The following is a 14,009-nucleotide window of genomic DNA, read 5'->3' as shown; positions in this document are numbered from 1 at the left end:
ATGAGGAAGGCTGGGCAGGCGGCTGCAGCAGCAGCAGCTGCTGCCAAACTGGAAAAGTATGCGAGAGACAGTGCAAACCAGTCCAAGGCTCAGAGTAAAGGGAAACGGGATTCAATGTCACCTAATGAATCTGGCCTGTTGAACTCCACAATGTCTGATACGGTACCCGAGGCCACCTTCCAGAAACTGCTAGAGGCCATTAATGGGAGTGAGGAGAGATTAAGTGGCAAGATAGAGCAAATGCAGTCCGAAATTACCCTGCTTAGACAATCGGTACAAAGCATACAGACCCGGGTCAATGAGACAGAAGCTAGAATATCTCAGCTAGAGGACACCCAGGGTCCTATGGCTGAACAAATCAAAAAGCTAACAGGGACGGTGTTACAGGTCCAGAGTCAAATTGCCGACATGGAGGGGCGCCTTAGACGCAATAACATAAGACTAATTGGGATCCCCGAGAAAACTGAGGGGGACAATGCCGAAAAATGGGTGGAAACCTGGCTGTCAACCCAGTATGGTAGAGACTCACTCTCAGCACAATTTTGCATAGAGAGAGCCCACAGGGTCCCAATGAAAGCTCCACCACCAGGTGCCCAACCCAGAACCCTGATAGCAAAAGTTCTTAACTATCGGGATCGAGACACTATAATTCGGAAATCAAGACAGCTTGACTTAAAAATCAACGGGAATAATATAATGATCTTCCCGGACTTTGCTAAAGAAGTCCAAAAGGAAAGAGTGAAATATGCAAGTATCAAGAGGCAACTAAGGGACTTAAATATTCAATATTCAATGATGTTCCCAGCCAAGCTGAGGGTTGTCTCAGAAGGACAAACCAGATTTTTTTGCAGCCCAGAGGAAGCATCGGAATGGCTGATAAGCTTTAAACCGAAAACAGGAAGATAAGAAACGGACATATGTGAGACTGTGTTTCAATGCCATTTCGAGCTGTATAGGGCAGTAATCATGCAAGAAACAGGAATGCTGTCATTAGATGCGAACCCTATCCGTTGTTTTTTTTTTTTTTTTTCTCTCTCTCCCAAAGTAAAGCAAAATAAGTGACTAATTTCAGAGGGCTCACTCAAGAGTGTGATTGCCAAATTTTTTATTGCCCCAAGTGTTTGATGTATGTGTTTGAGTATGTCGGGGGGAGGGGGGGGGGGGCACTAGGTATACTATAGTAGGGATGGTATACAGGGAGGGGGGTGGTGGGAGCAAGGGGTGGGATTTGTCACCAACAGGAGATAGGCTATTGTCGAAAAAACACAAGGCAAAATATGGTAAAAATTGTATATTGGAACGTCCGTGGTCTGAATGACCGTATAAAGAGATCAACGGTGATGAACCAAATTAAGAAATATGGGGCACAGATTGTATGTTTAGGGGAAACACATTTGGCAGGGGAAAAAACTATGGCCCTGAAAAGAGCTTGGGTTGGGAACATGTATCATTCATGCTTCTCAAGCATGGCAAGGGGCGTGTCGATACTGATTCACAAAAATGTACCCTTTTTATGTGAGAGAAAGGAAATTGACCCGATGGGAAGATACGTGTTCCTACAGGGGAAATTACATTGCAACCAGGTATGCATTATGGCAGTGTATATCCCTCCACCTTTCCATTATGAGGTACTGAAAAAGGCAGTTGAGTTTGTGGCAAGATCAGGAGGGGCGGCGGCTATATGCCTGGGGGATATGAATAACGTACTCGACCCCAACTTAGATAGATGGAGGAAGAACAATACAGGTACCAGTGGGGGCAACAAGGGCCTGCACCAGTTCCTGGAAGATATAGGGTGGAAGGACTGGTGGAGGGAAAAACACCCAAAAACATTAACATACTCCTGCTACTCCAAGTCATATGAATCCTTCTCACGTATAGATATGGCCCTAATGGATGGAACCATGTTCCCCCATATAGAACACGTGGAATACATGACACATGGGATCTCTGACCATGCACCCATCGTGGTTCAGACCAGTGAACACGTGGACAGGGGTAGGCGGATGTGGAAATGTCATCCATCATGGCTGAATCAGTTGGGTGCAGGGAGTGAGATCATTAGGGAATGGGAAGTATACTTTATGGATAATGAGGGGTCAGCACCAGAAGGGGTGGTGTGGGATGCCGGGAAAGCTGCCCTGAGAGGAGCTCTTGTACAAAGGATTGCACAAATTAAAAAAACATCGAGGGAGAAAAACGTAGAGGCAGAAAGAAACAGCAAAGCCAGGGAGGAGGTATATTGGCAGGATGGAACCGAGGAGGCAAGAAGGGAATGGTTAGATGCCAAGATAGCGTGGCTGGATGAAGTGCAGGAACACACAGTGAAACAGGAGTCCTTCAGGGCACACAACAAATATATACTATATGATAGACCGGGCAGCTATTTGGCACAACTAGCTAGGGGTGAAATATCCAACCCAAAGAATATAATATACGTGATGAGAGAGGATGGCAGTAAGGTAGAAACTACCCCTGAAATTGCTAGTGCTTTCCTTCAATATTTTAAAGAGGTGTATATGTCTACATCCCCATGCACAAAAAGAGAGCGAGCAGAATTCCTAAAGGGAATAGAGGTACCTACTCTAAGTGAAGCAGACAGAGTAATATTAGAAAGCCCCATTCTAGAACAGGAAGTTGGAGAAGCAATAAAAGCCATGCCAGGGGACAAAGCGCCAGGATGCGATGGGCTACCATCTGAAATATATAAAAAATTCTCAAGCCAAATGGTGCCCAAGATTACAGAGATGTTAAATCAAAGTCTGCAGCAGGGGCAAATCCCAGAATCGATGGGGGAGGCGATGATAGTACTTATATTGAAGGAAGGCAAGAACCCAGCTGTAATGGAATCATATAGGCCCATATCACTAATTAACACAGATGCCAAAATCATGGCTAAAGTGTTAGCAAAACGGCTAGAAGGGGTGATGGATAAACTTGTACATGAGGACCAAACAGGATTCCGCAAAGAAAAGAGTACAGCAATAAATATCCGTAGGTTTTATGTAAACACACAAATTGACCAGCAAGAGGGAGACACCCCATGTATCCTCTCATTAGATGCCGCAAAGGCATATGACAGTATAGAATGGGGGTACCTATGGGAAGTCCTCGGGAGATTTGGTTTTGGGGAAAAATTTATAAATTGGATAAAAACCCTATATGCTGCACCAAGGGCCAGGCTACAAGTCAATGGGTACGTAACGGAAGCCTTTGAACTCGGGAGGGGAACGAGGCAGGGGTGTCCGCTGTCCCCTGCATTGTTCAACCTGGCGTTGGAACCGTTGGCATGTTCCCTGAGGCAAAACCCGGGGATGAGAGGCCTGGGGCGAGCCGGCGAAGGAAAAAACAAACAAGTGATATCAGCCTATGCAGATGATATGCTGATATACATGGCGCACCAAGAAAGGGAGATGCCAATTGTATTAAGTACACTGGAGGAGTTTGGGCATCAGTCTGGGATTAAAATAAATTGGGATAAATCCAGTATAATGCCAGGCAAGGGAGGATGCCCATCCAGCCGGACGGATGAAGGAGTGGTAAAATGGACAGGTACTATGAAATATTTGGGGGTCCACATATCAAATGATGCAAACAACTTCACTAAGTTGAACCTGGAACCATTGATAAAGTGGTACCAGGGGAAAATTAAATCATGGGCAAAATTGCCACTATCTATAACGGGGAGAGTGAATATGGTAAAGATGGTAGTATTACCCAAGATGCTTTACATCTTCCAACAAGCACCAGTCTATATACCCGCAAGAGTATTCAAAAAGATTGAAAGTATAACGTCAACTTTTATTTGGGGGAATAAAAGAGCTAGGATTAAAATAACCACTCTAAATAGAAATAAAAAGCAAGGAGGCTTGGGGCTGCCACAATTTAAATTGTATTATATGGCAGCACAATTATGGCACCTGAAGAGCTGGCTAACAAAAACAAGTGAGAATAATTTAAGCGAACTAGTGCACCAGAATAGAGAGGGGGACTCCCCAAAGCAGACTCTATTGGATCATAGCAAGGGGAATACTAAAAAAAAAACTCTAATCAAACAAGCAAAGAGGATCTGGGATCAGATAAATAAAATGATGGGTTATGAGGGGCTGGACCCAGAAACTCCGATCTGGGCAATAAATACCCAGGGAGGAGAAGTTAGATTCAGGAGAAAAGAAATCAAGGCTTGTTGGGGAAGATATGGAATAGTACAAATAGGACAAATATATGAAGAAGGAAGGATTAAGACATTTGAACAACTGGCAGCTGAATATAATATGGGAAAAAACATGTTCTATAGGTACCTCCAGCTAAGGAGTAGGCTGGGATCAACATATGGGAGGGAAGGGGTAAACATAGAGGACTCCCCAGTAAAGAAAATGCTAGACCCAAGAAATAAAATCAAAGTAGCCGGTATATACAAAATACTGATAGGGAACCTAGAAGATAGCCAAATAGAGAAAAACAGAAGCAAGTGGAGTAAGGATATAGGGAGTATGACTGATGAGGAATGGGAAAAAGTAATGGCATCCCCCACAAGGGCTACAGCATCAATACGGTTCCAACAAATACAGCTCTTCATCATACACAGAGTATATGTGACCCCAGTAAAACTTAAACAATACAATAAAAGAAATAGTAATAAATGCCCCAAATGTAGAATACACCAAGGAACATTCCTACACATGATTTGGCAGTGCAGTCATGTCCAGAGGTTATGGCAAGCGGCTGGCCAAGTTATTAGACGGATGGGCATCAGCCAAAATGTGGTAAATGAAAAAGTATGTTTATTAAATTGTAATGCACAAGTAGGCACAGATAAACACCAGACACAATGTATTGTAAATTTGCTCACTCTGGTTAAAGTATTAATAGTTAGAAAATGGCTGGCGCACGACAGCCCGAGTATAAAGCAATGGAAAAATTTGGTAAATAGCACTATTGCACATGAAAGGTACATGTATTTAAAGAGAGGGAATATAAGTAAGTTTCACCTAGTTTGGGATATTTGGATAAAATCCGAATTTTATGATGGTAAATAGGTAGGTCCACAGGAACAAAATAGATACGTAATGCACTTTAATAGAGTATAGAGGAGACACAAATATAGGATGATTTAGAGGAGACAAATCCCGGGGAGGGTAGGGAGGGGGGGGGGGGTAGCCATTAGTGATGGGGGGGGGTAAAGGACGAGGAGACCGAGGGGAACAAGGAAATTCGTGCCGAAAACAATGGATGGGAAGGATGTTATTTATGTATTGTATATATGACTAAGGTGTTCGGAATTGGACAATATGAATGTTACTGCTCGATCCGACGAAAAAGGGGTGAATGTTTTATGTGTATTGTGAGTATAAGTAAGAAATATGTAATAAATAAAGACTATATTTAAAAAAAGTAAGTAATATCACTCAGAAAATGGCCTGAAATCACTATGTATGTAAGCCCCATTAGATTTGGGTGAGTTATTTTATTCGGGTGCCGGACGGGGTCCCGACATTAACCCGACGTCGGGATCCCAAATGTTAAAACACCGACGGCCGGGTTCCCGACGGCCATCGGCTATTTTCCCTCGTGGGGGTCCACGACCCCCATAGAGGGAGAATAGAATAGGTGGCGAGCATAGCTCGCCACCGTGCCAGCAGCGTGGCGAGCGCAGCGAGCCCGCAAGGGGCTTTGTTGCGCTGGCCACGCTGTCTGAGACCAGGCAGTCGGGATCCCGACGTCAGGATAATGACTGTCGGGATCCCGACTGTTGGTGATTCATACCACACCCATTTTATTCTGTGCAGGGTAAATACTGCCTACTTTATTTTCACACTGTCATTTAGATTTAAATTTGAACACACCTCATCAAAATCAAACTCTCTCTGCACATGTTACATTTGGCCCTGCAGTGCACATGGTTTTGTCCATTTTTTGAACAAATTTAACTTGGGATCTAGTCTGAATTAGGCCCATAGGGGGTTATTCTGGTTGGTGCGGGTGGACCACGTTCGCACGGTCCGGAGTTTTTTTTCTACTGCGCATGCGTACCATTCGCTATGCACATGTGCGGCGTCAGCACACCGCTGACGAACGGACTGTCCAGAGCAAAAAAATCCTATCCGCAATCGCACGGTGACAGTGGGCGTTTTTAGGGGAAAACTGGGCAAAACTGGGAGTATACCTGGGCGTACACGGGGGTGTGCACTCAAACTGCACGGAGGGACAACCGCCTCGCTCGGCGAGGGCACCGTGCATTTTGGGTCAAAAACATTCGGATGCCAAAGAGTGCTCTATACCACTCTGAAGCCCCGTACACACGGGGGAGATATATTGCTCAGCCATATATTGCTAGCAATATATGGCTGAGCAATATATTGCTCTGTTTCTCCTTTTCATCAGCGACCAGAGATGGTCGCTGATGAAAAGGAACCTCAGCCGGCGGTGCCGCAGAGGTAATCGACCAGCGATTAGAATGGGGCAGAAAACGGGAGCGCGTACCCAGCGATTTATCGCCGGGGCACACTCCCATCACTGGCAATATGGTTGCCAGCGACCATATTCCCAGCGATTTCAGCCCCTATTGCCCCCTGTGTACACAGCTTTAGAGTTTCCGCCTGAGTGCGGCCGCCCTGGTCTGGTAATTGACGCCAATTACAAGTAAATTGTATACACCTGACTGCAATATTAAGCAATGCTGCAGGCTATTAAGTGAAATGCCTCATTTCAGTAGCTGCAAGCCAGACACAGCCCTGAAATACATTGGAAGGTTCTCTTTCTACACTTCTCACCATTTAAAGGTTGGTTTATTTTTATGTAGTATTAATCCAAATACACATGTTTCAATATGTCCAGTTAGTTATTGTATAACCATCTACACCCTTAGTGCAAGTGTGTTTTCCATCTTTAGAAAACAGGATACACAATTCATAGGAGTCGACATGTGTCAACTTTTTCACTGCAACACAATCATACAATTCAAAAAATTTATTTACACAGCTCTATTTCTCTTTGAAGTTGGATTATATAAATTTTCACATTATCAGACCAATTGCTGGTCCAGACAAGTGACACGTATGCTACTGTGCTCGGGCGTACGCCACCGCCTCTGCGTTCTGTCTCTGATCATTGGGGCTGTGAACCGTCCGTGCACGGGAGCGTACGCTCATATGCACGCCACTCCCCATTGTCGGGTGCTGACTCCGTCCTTGTGTGGATGTGTTGTGGGCGGAATCACGCTCGCCCGAAAGAATGCAGAATTTGCTCGTATGGACCGTACATACAGCGGTCCGTCCGCATCAACCAGAATAACCCCCATAGTTCCTAGATATGTGATATTTATAATTTATGCAATAAATTATGTTATATTGGTTATATGATCCATTAACTAATTGTATATTTGCCACCATAACATAGTTTATTTTTGTTTTGATATTTCCCAATATCTGTAAGGTACAGAATATTCAGGCGCATAATATATACAGTTACAAGTCCAGAATATTAAACATATAGTCACATAATGTCACCATAGCGCCTCATAGATATATGGATATAATGTTGAAATGATCTTAATGTCGGTAATAGCAGAATGTCAACATTGAGAAAGTTCTAGGATAATGGGTCTACATTGTCTACATCGACAATCACTGGGTCGACCACTTCTGGTCGACAGTGAATAGGTCAAAATACCCTAGGTCAACAGTGACAGGCTTAAGGTCGACATGTACATGGACAAAACGCAAATGGTTGACATGAGTTTTTCATGTTTTTTTTGGTGTCTATGTTGACATTTGTCGTCATGGACACTGTATAAGTGTACCACTGTGCTCGCCATGCTTCGGGCATGGTGGTATTTTAATCTAGCTCTATGCCCAGGAACCAAGTCGGTCTAAAAAAAAAAAAAAAGAAAGAAAAACTTGTGTCAACATTTTAAGTGTCGACCATGTACATGTTGATATTAAGCTTTTGCCGACTTTTTGTCATTGTCGACCTAGGGTATGTCAACCATTCTTAGGTGTCAACCTAATCACTGCCGACCAATAGTGGTCAACCCAGGGACCAGATACCATTTACAATGTGGACAATTTAAAAATAAATGATTTATGGTAAGATTGTGATTAGGGATAGGGTTAGATTTAGGAATACTCACATTGCCAATACAAAATCACATGATAGGCATGACAGCTGTCAACATTTACAATGTCAACATTCTGGCAGCATTGACACATTACATACTGGCCTTCTGTCCATGTCAACATTCGGAATGGCAACATTTTTGTGTTTAAATCCTGAATGTTGACACTTTGTACCACATCCATCCCATAATAGGAATATAGATTATATCATTATATAGTCCATTGCAATTAAGCCATCATAGTACAGTCCCATACTCATTAACACCACTCAGTAGCCACTCCATAATAGTGCTAACAATTACTTCTAGCTTTGTCTGGCACCTATGTACAGTATGTCAGCAGGGCAGATTGGCCATTTTATTTTAATTACATTTCATTTATCTCTCTCTTTATGTATAGCTTCGGCTTCCCATCACTAATTATTAACACTTAGGGTGAGATTTAATAGGATGAGAGATTCAGAAAGTGAGAGATTTGGTAAGAAATCTCCAGTTTTTTTAAAGCGGCAATCATTTACACTGCTAAACCAGTTTGATTATGAAGTGTAAATGATTGCCGCTTTAAAAAAAACTGGAGATTTCTCACCAAATCTCTCACTTTCTGAAACTCTCATCCTATTAAATCTCACCCATAGTATCTCACTGGCATGCCGCACTGGGCCTCCTAGCTTATGATAGTTTTTGGGGTGCCACACCCTGCACCTAGATATAGCGCTAGGGACCCCCAATATACAGAGAAGCCTTGACGCGGCATGGGGGCAATTCATACACCTGTGCAGGTATATGTAACCAATATCTCTGAATTCTATTATCATGTAGTGTTCAAGATTGGTTGCTAAAACTATTCAGTGTGCCGGGGGAACCAATGTCTTGTTACTTACTAAGTATTAACCCCTCCCTTGCATGCACCTGAAAAGTTTTACTGAACTAATTTGAGCATCTACCACTATCTGTATGCAGATTGGCCATAGACCTTACAGGGAGGATTCCCGATAGTCCGACGCATCTGTGAGGTAATTTATCAGCCAGTCACTTATTTTATTCTGGCCCTGCCCAGAGTTGTGGCCCCGTCCCCCTCCTGTCTCTCTTACACACCTAGCCAGTTCGCAGAGCAGAGTACCTGGCTCTGCAAACACATATTTAAAGCAGACCCCCATTCATATCCACTATGACATTTGTTAAAGGGACAGACGTGGGTGCTAACTGTGGGTGTAACAATTTCTGGGCTGTTTCTGGGCTCCACTGAGGGAGGAGTGAGGATAGTTCTTATGTTCAGGGGATCAGGGCCGTTTCTAGAGGCGAACAAGCCGTGCATCAGCCCGGGGCACCGCACAGCTTGTCCGCCTCTGTTTAACAGCCGTGCACCCTGCAGCTCCCCCAACACTGCCACCGCAGCCTCCTCCCCGGCGTCCACACACAAGCAGAGGGAGGGGAAGGCATCGCGCATCTCTCCTTCCCCCTCGCTCACACTGTCACTGGGCTGTCAGCCTATCAGAGCTCGCGGGCTGGCAGCCAATAAGGAGCCAGCCCACGAGGTATGAATGGCTGACGGCTCAGGTACACAGTGAAGGGGAAGGAGAGAGGCGCGATGCGCTCTGCTCCCCCCCTCCCCTCCCCAAGGAAGCAGCAGCAGAGGCGCATTTTTATTTCTTCGCCCTGGGAGCTAAATTGTCTAGAAACGGCCCTGCATGGGGATTATGTTAAAAAGCTGTTTGTCTGCCTGATGGTGGTTTTGGGGTCGGAGTTCAGTCTCAGGGGGCAGAAGTGAGATATTATTTGAATTATGGAGGTTTGTGGTTTGTAACAGCAGCTTAAGGCTGGGTACACACCAGGACGACAAGGGTCTGATCCCATCAATCTAGATCCAATTTCGACCGATTGGATGTAGATTGTGTGGTGATTGGGCCCTTTTCTGTCCTGGTGTGGACTGATACCGATCTGATGCGCGGTCCCGCGGGTCGGTCGTTCTTCAGATCCTACCTGCGGGTTGCCTTTGGATCAGACCAGCTCACGGTGCACATCGTGAGCGGGTAGTGCCCCCCCCCCGCGTCATCGTGAGCGGGTCGGAAGAAACACTGACACTGGTGTGTACCCCACATAACAGTCTGGAAGTCATTAGACTTCCAATCATATTGAAACCAATGGCTTCCACCCAGGTGAGATTATGTATTAACCCTGCCTTTTTAGCTGCTGGCTCCACCTACATTTGATTTGGTACCTCCCATGTGTGGCCACTTCTAGAACTTTTTCCAGAAAGACTTTTAGTTCCCAATCCACCCCTGTGTGTCAGTGAAACATGTCTTGTTGTTGATATTTGCTGTAAATAGAACTATGAATTAGGGATAGCCATCGACCATCGATGATTCAAAATCATTGATGGTTTATGGCCAGGGCCGGCGCTACCCACTCAGCAGCTCCTACAAAGCACGGAGGCGCCATGCTGAAAAGGCACTGTCTCCCTCCCTGCTCTGCTAAAGCTGCCTCAGCCCTCACTGTCACTGCCTCCTGCACGCCGCCCGCAGCGCCTGTCTGACAGTGGGCGGCAGTATGGAGAGGCTGAGCAGCTTCCTGCACCGCGCACACACTGTCCTCCTCCTGCGACCTGCCCCCTCTTCCTCACGAACACTTGCGCTGAGGCATGAATCGCTGTCTGTGAATGCCTGGATGACATGTCATGTCCAGATCCGCCCCCTACCCATTGCTCCCTGCGTCTGTCAGCTGTCAAACAAATGACGAACAGGTAGCAGCGCCTCCCTTCCTTCCCCTTTCTCAGTGTGCTGTGCCAGTGCCACTGCCAGTCCACAACACTCCGCCCCCTCTATCTCCTCTCCTTTTCTTCCACCTCCTCCTTCTCTACCCTCCTTTCCCCCTCAGTCACGAGAGGGGTGTAATGGCGTCCTCAGCGTCCTGCCTACGCAGATAGAAGAGGAGGGACTGCACAAGAGTTAAACAGCAAAAGAACAGTGAGTCTTTTATTATACATGTTTATAACAATTTTTTTTAAATTGTAGATTTTTTAAATCTTAATTTAGACACTTTTTCAAATAATGGGCTGGGTTATGTGCCTAAAGGTGGCCATACACGCTGCAATAGCAGCTTGCGATGCGATGTGCACTCCTGCGGGCATCGCACAATTCAAAAAGTATGTGCTGCACATACTTTTTGTACTGCTTTCAGATGGCATAGCACACACATTGCATGCATGCCGTGCGATGCGATCTAGCACATAACGTATGCGATTCTCGCAGTGTGTATGGGCACCTTTAGTGCCTGCAACATTTTGCGGACACAGCACTGAGATGGTGTATGCATACATGTACATGCACCCGAGATCCTCCATAGGATTGCATGTTGCATACGCTCCCACAATCGGGCTGCAGCTTGTTGCAATGGCAATGTGAAAGGGCGCAAAATTTATGGTTTGCGGGAGGGCGCCGGACACCCTAGCACTGGCCCTGTTTGTGGCCGATGTTGAATACTTTTGCCATCGATGGGGAGAACCGGATGGTTTCCTTACATCGATGGCATAGTAGAAACAATGTTTCTTTTTTTTTTTCCTTCAAGGTGCCAGGACACGGAGCATAGCTCTGCCCCTGACAACCCGGAAGCCCCGCCCCCACATTTTGATTGGCCTGTGGGAAAGTCAGTCAAATAGAATGGATAACTATCGATATTTGGATGCAGAATCACCATCGATGGCAACCATCGATGGCGACTGCATCAATGACCATCCCTACACTGAATTAGCAATTAGTGAAAATCAGACATGCATGGGTAATATATGGAGTTAATTGTCTCTACACTATAAATGTGCACATTTATGGTGCCACAGTCATCATTTAACTTTAAAAATTTCCACTGCAAACCAAGTAAAGGTGAGAGTGAATACATGCTGCATGGCAATTTCCTTATCTGGTTGTTACAGATCAAACTGATATCAATTTGTTGCTTACTGATCCCAATATGCAACTACCTGGGATCTTACACACATCAATGGGAACTGTTGGAATGAGACAATGACTGCAACTCTTTTTGATGTGAGGCCAAATAGTAAAGGAGGTAAAGTGTATTGGTATTGTGCTAGCTTATTACTTTTCATCATACCTGTAGGTTCACACAACCTGACAGACTTTCTTTCATAAAATGACCATAAAACACAAACAGTATGAAAATAAACTAAAATAAACTAAAACATATACAGGTCTTTCACATTAGAATTTTAAGGTGTGTACACACGGTCGACATGCCGTGCGATGCGAGTCCCGATGTGATCTGATCGCATCGGGACTCGCATCGCACGGCATGAAGGAGAGGACAGTACCGATACCTGTCACCAGGTGCCGGGCAAGGGCACAGATGGCAGGGTGCTGCGACACCCGGGGTCCTGGCACAGCAACAGCTTCCCCCCGCCACCCCCCATGCATTTATCAGAGGCCACACCCCCTGCCCTCCTCTATACGGCAGACTTCCGGGACCGGGTCACTGCGCTTCAGCCCTGCAGCCCCAGGAGAAGCGGCCACCGGAGCTATGTGAGTAAAGGCACAAAGACTATATAGTGCAGATCTGCACTATATAGTCTTGCCTGCCCTCACTATGTCGCTGCCGATTTGCGCTCACTCGGGAGCGTGCATCGGCAGTGCATCAGGCTCATTAGCCCTAAAAAGTACACAATCGGCATTAGATATGGCTTCCGATGTGCACTATATCTGCAACATCGGAAGCCATATCGTGCCCGTGTGTACACACCATTAGGCAGTTTCAAAATGGAAGGGTCTCTACATAAGGATCAACCAATCATACCCAAAGTAGGAACAATTTGTAAGAAAAGTATCAGAATGCCTTAAAAAGTCTATAAAATAAGTTTGATTTACATATTTTGCATTAAACAATAAAATGAGTAAACTTGTCAGATTACATTACAGTAAGTCAAGCATCCATTTAGTAATAACAGATCATGCAATAGATAAACACAAGTTGTTACTGAAAGGGGTTCATGGTTGAGGCTCCCTATACACACACAGAAAGCAGTCAAACACCCAGATACCATCAGAGGAAAGTACCTGTTTTTGCAAAATCGAGATCTGCATTATGTCTCTGTGTATAGTTTCCATGAATTATCTGGTTTAAGCCAGTATCCTGCAGGGAGGGAGGGTGTGCCAGCTTCAGCAAGCTATGTTACTAAATATAAATCCCCTATCTGCCAGACCTAACTTTACTTACGGCCTTGTCCAATGATTTACTGATCAATTGAAGGTCCTCAGTATATATTTAATTTCTGATCAGAAAAATGATAAACTACACAAGAAAGAATGATAAAAGTGTCTTTTACCTTTTAGTTTCAGACCCAAGCCACAGTGTCCATGCTTCTCTGGCACGCTGCAAGTGGCTAAATATACAGAAACAGGTGCGAATCTCAGGCAGCATACAGTGACAAGCAATCAGGGAGAAATCCGAGCCATGTGGATGCAAACTTCTTGTTGCTACAGCTCTAGCCCCCTGTGGAAAAGAACACAGGCTTTCCTATTAAAATGCAATGAGGTACAGTCATAGATACATAGCTGGGCTGAACGGGACCCTAATTTGACAAGCCATACACATTACTACAGCATAGTATCGCATTGTACAGTATAAACATGACTTATGGAAAACAAAGAAATATATAGCACCAGGACATGGGGCGGGATGCTATATAGCAGAAATGCGGTAAAAACCCCGTTTTCGGGGTTTCTACCGCATTTCTATATGCTATATGGCGCCTCCGCAGTGTCAGCGCTGCGGAGGGAATCGCCAGCTTAAGCTGGCGAATCCCTGCAGAAGCCTATGGGCTTCTTACCGCAGCGCTGTTTGAGGGATCCGTCACGGATCCCTCCCAGCGTGCCCTGCGGCCGGCGCC

At 45.2% G+C, this 14,009-nt stretch overlaps 1 protein-coding gene across 1 annotated transcript in view; it reads right to left on the bottom strand.

Moving 5' to 3' along the window:
• JSRP1 (junctional sarcoplasmic reticulum protein 1) overlaps positions 1-13,219 on the bottom strand; it is a 101,220-nt gene extending 88,001 nt beyond the window's left edge. Inside the window, 1 exon segment of the mRNA XM_083179406.1 lies at positions 13,177-13,219. The gene's annotated coding sequence lies outside the window, so the exon portion shown is untranslated.
• Positions 13,220-14,009: the final 790 nt, after the last annotated feature.

Source organism: Crinia signifera, chromosome 1 (assembly GCF_055691185.1).
Source record: "Crinia signifera chromosome 1, ASM5569118v1, whole genome shotgun sequence".
NCBI classification, from domain to species: domain Eukaryota; kingdom Metazoa; phylum Chordata; class Amphibia; order Anura; family Myobatrachidae; genus Crinia; species Crinia signifera.
This window is presented reverse-complemented; position numbering and strand designations above follow the sequence as displayed.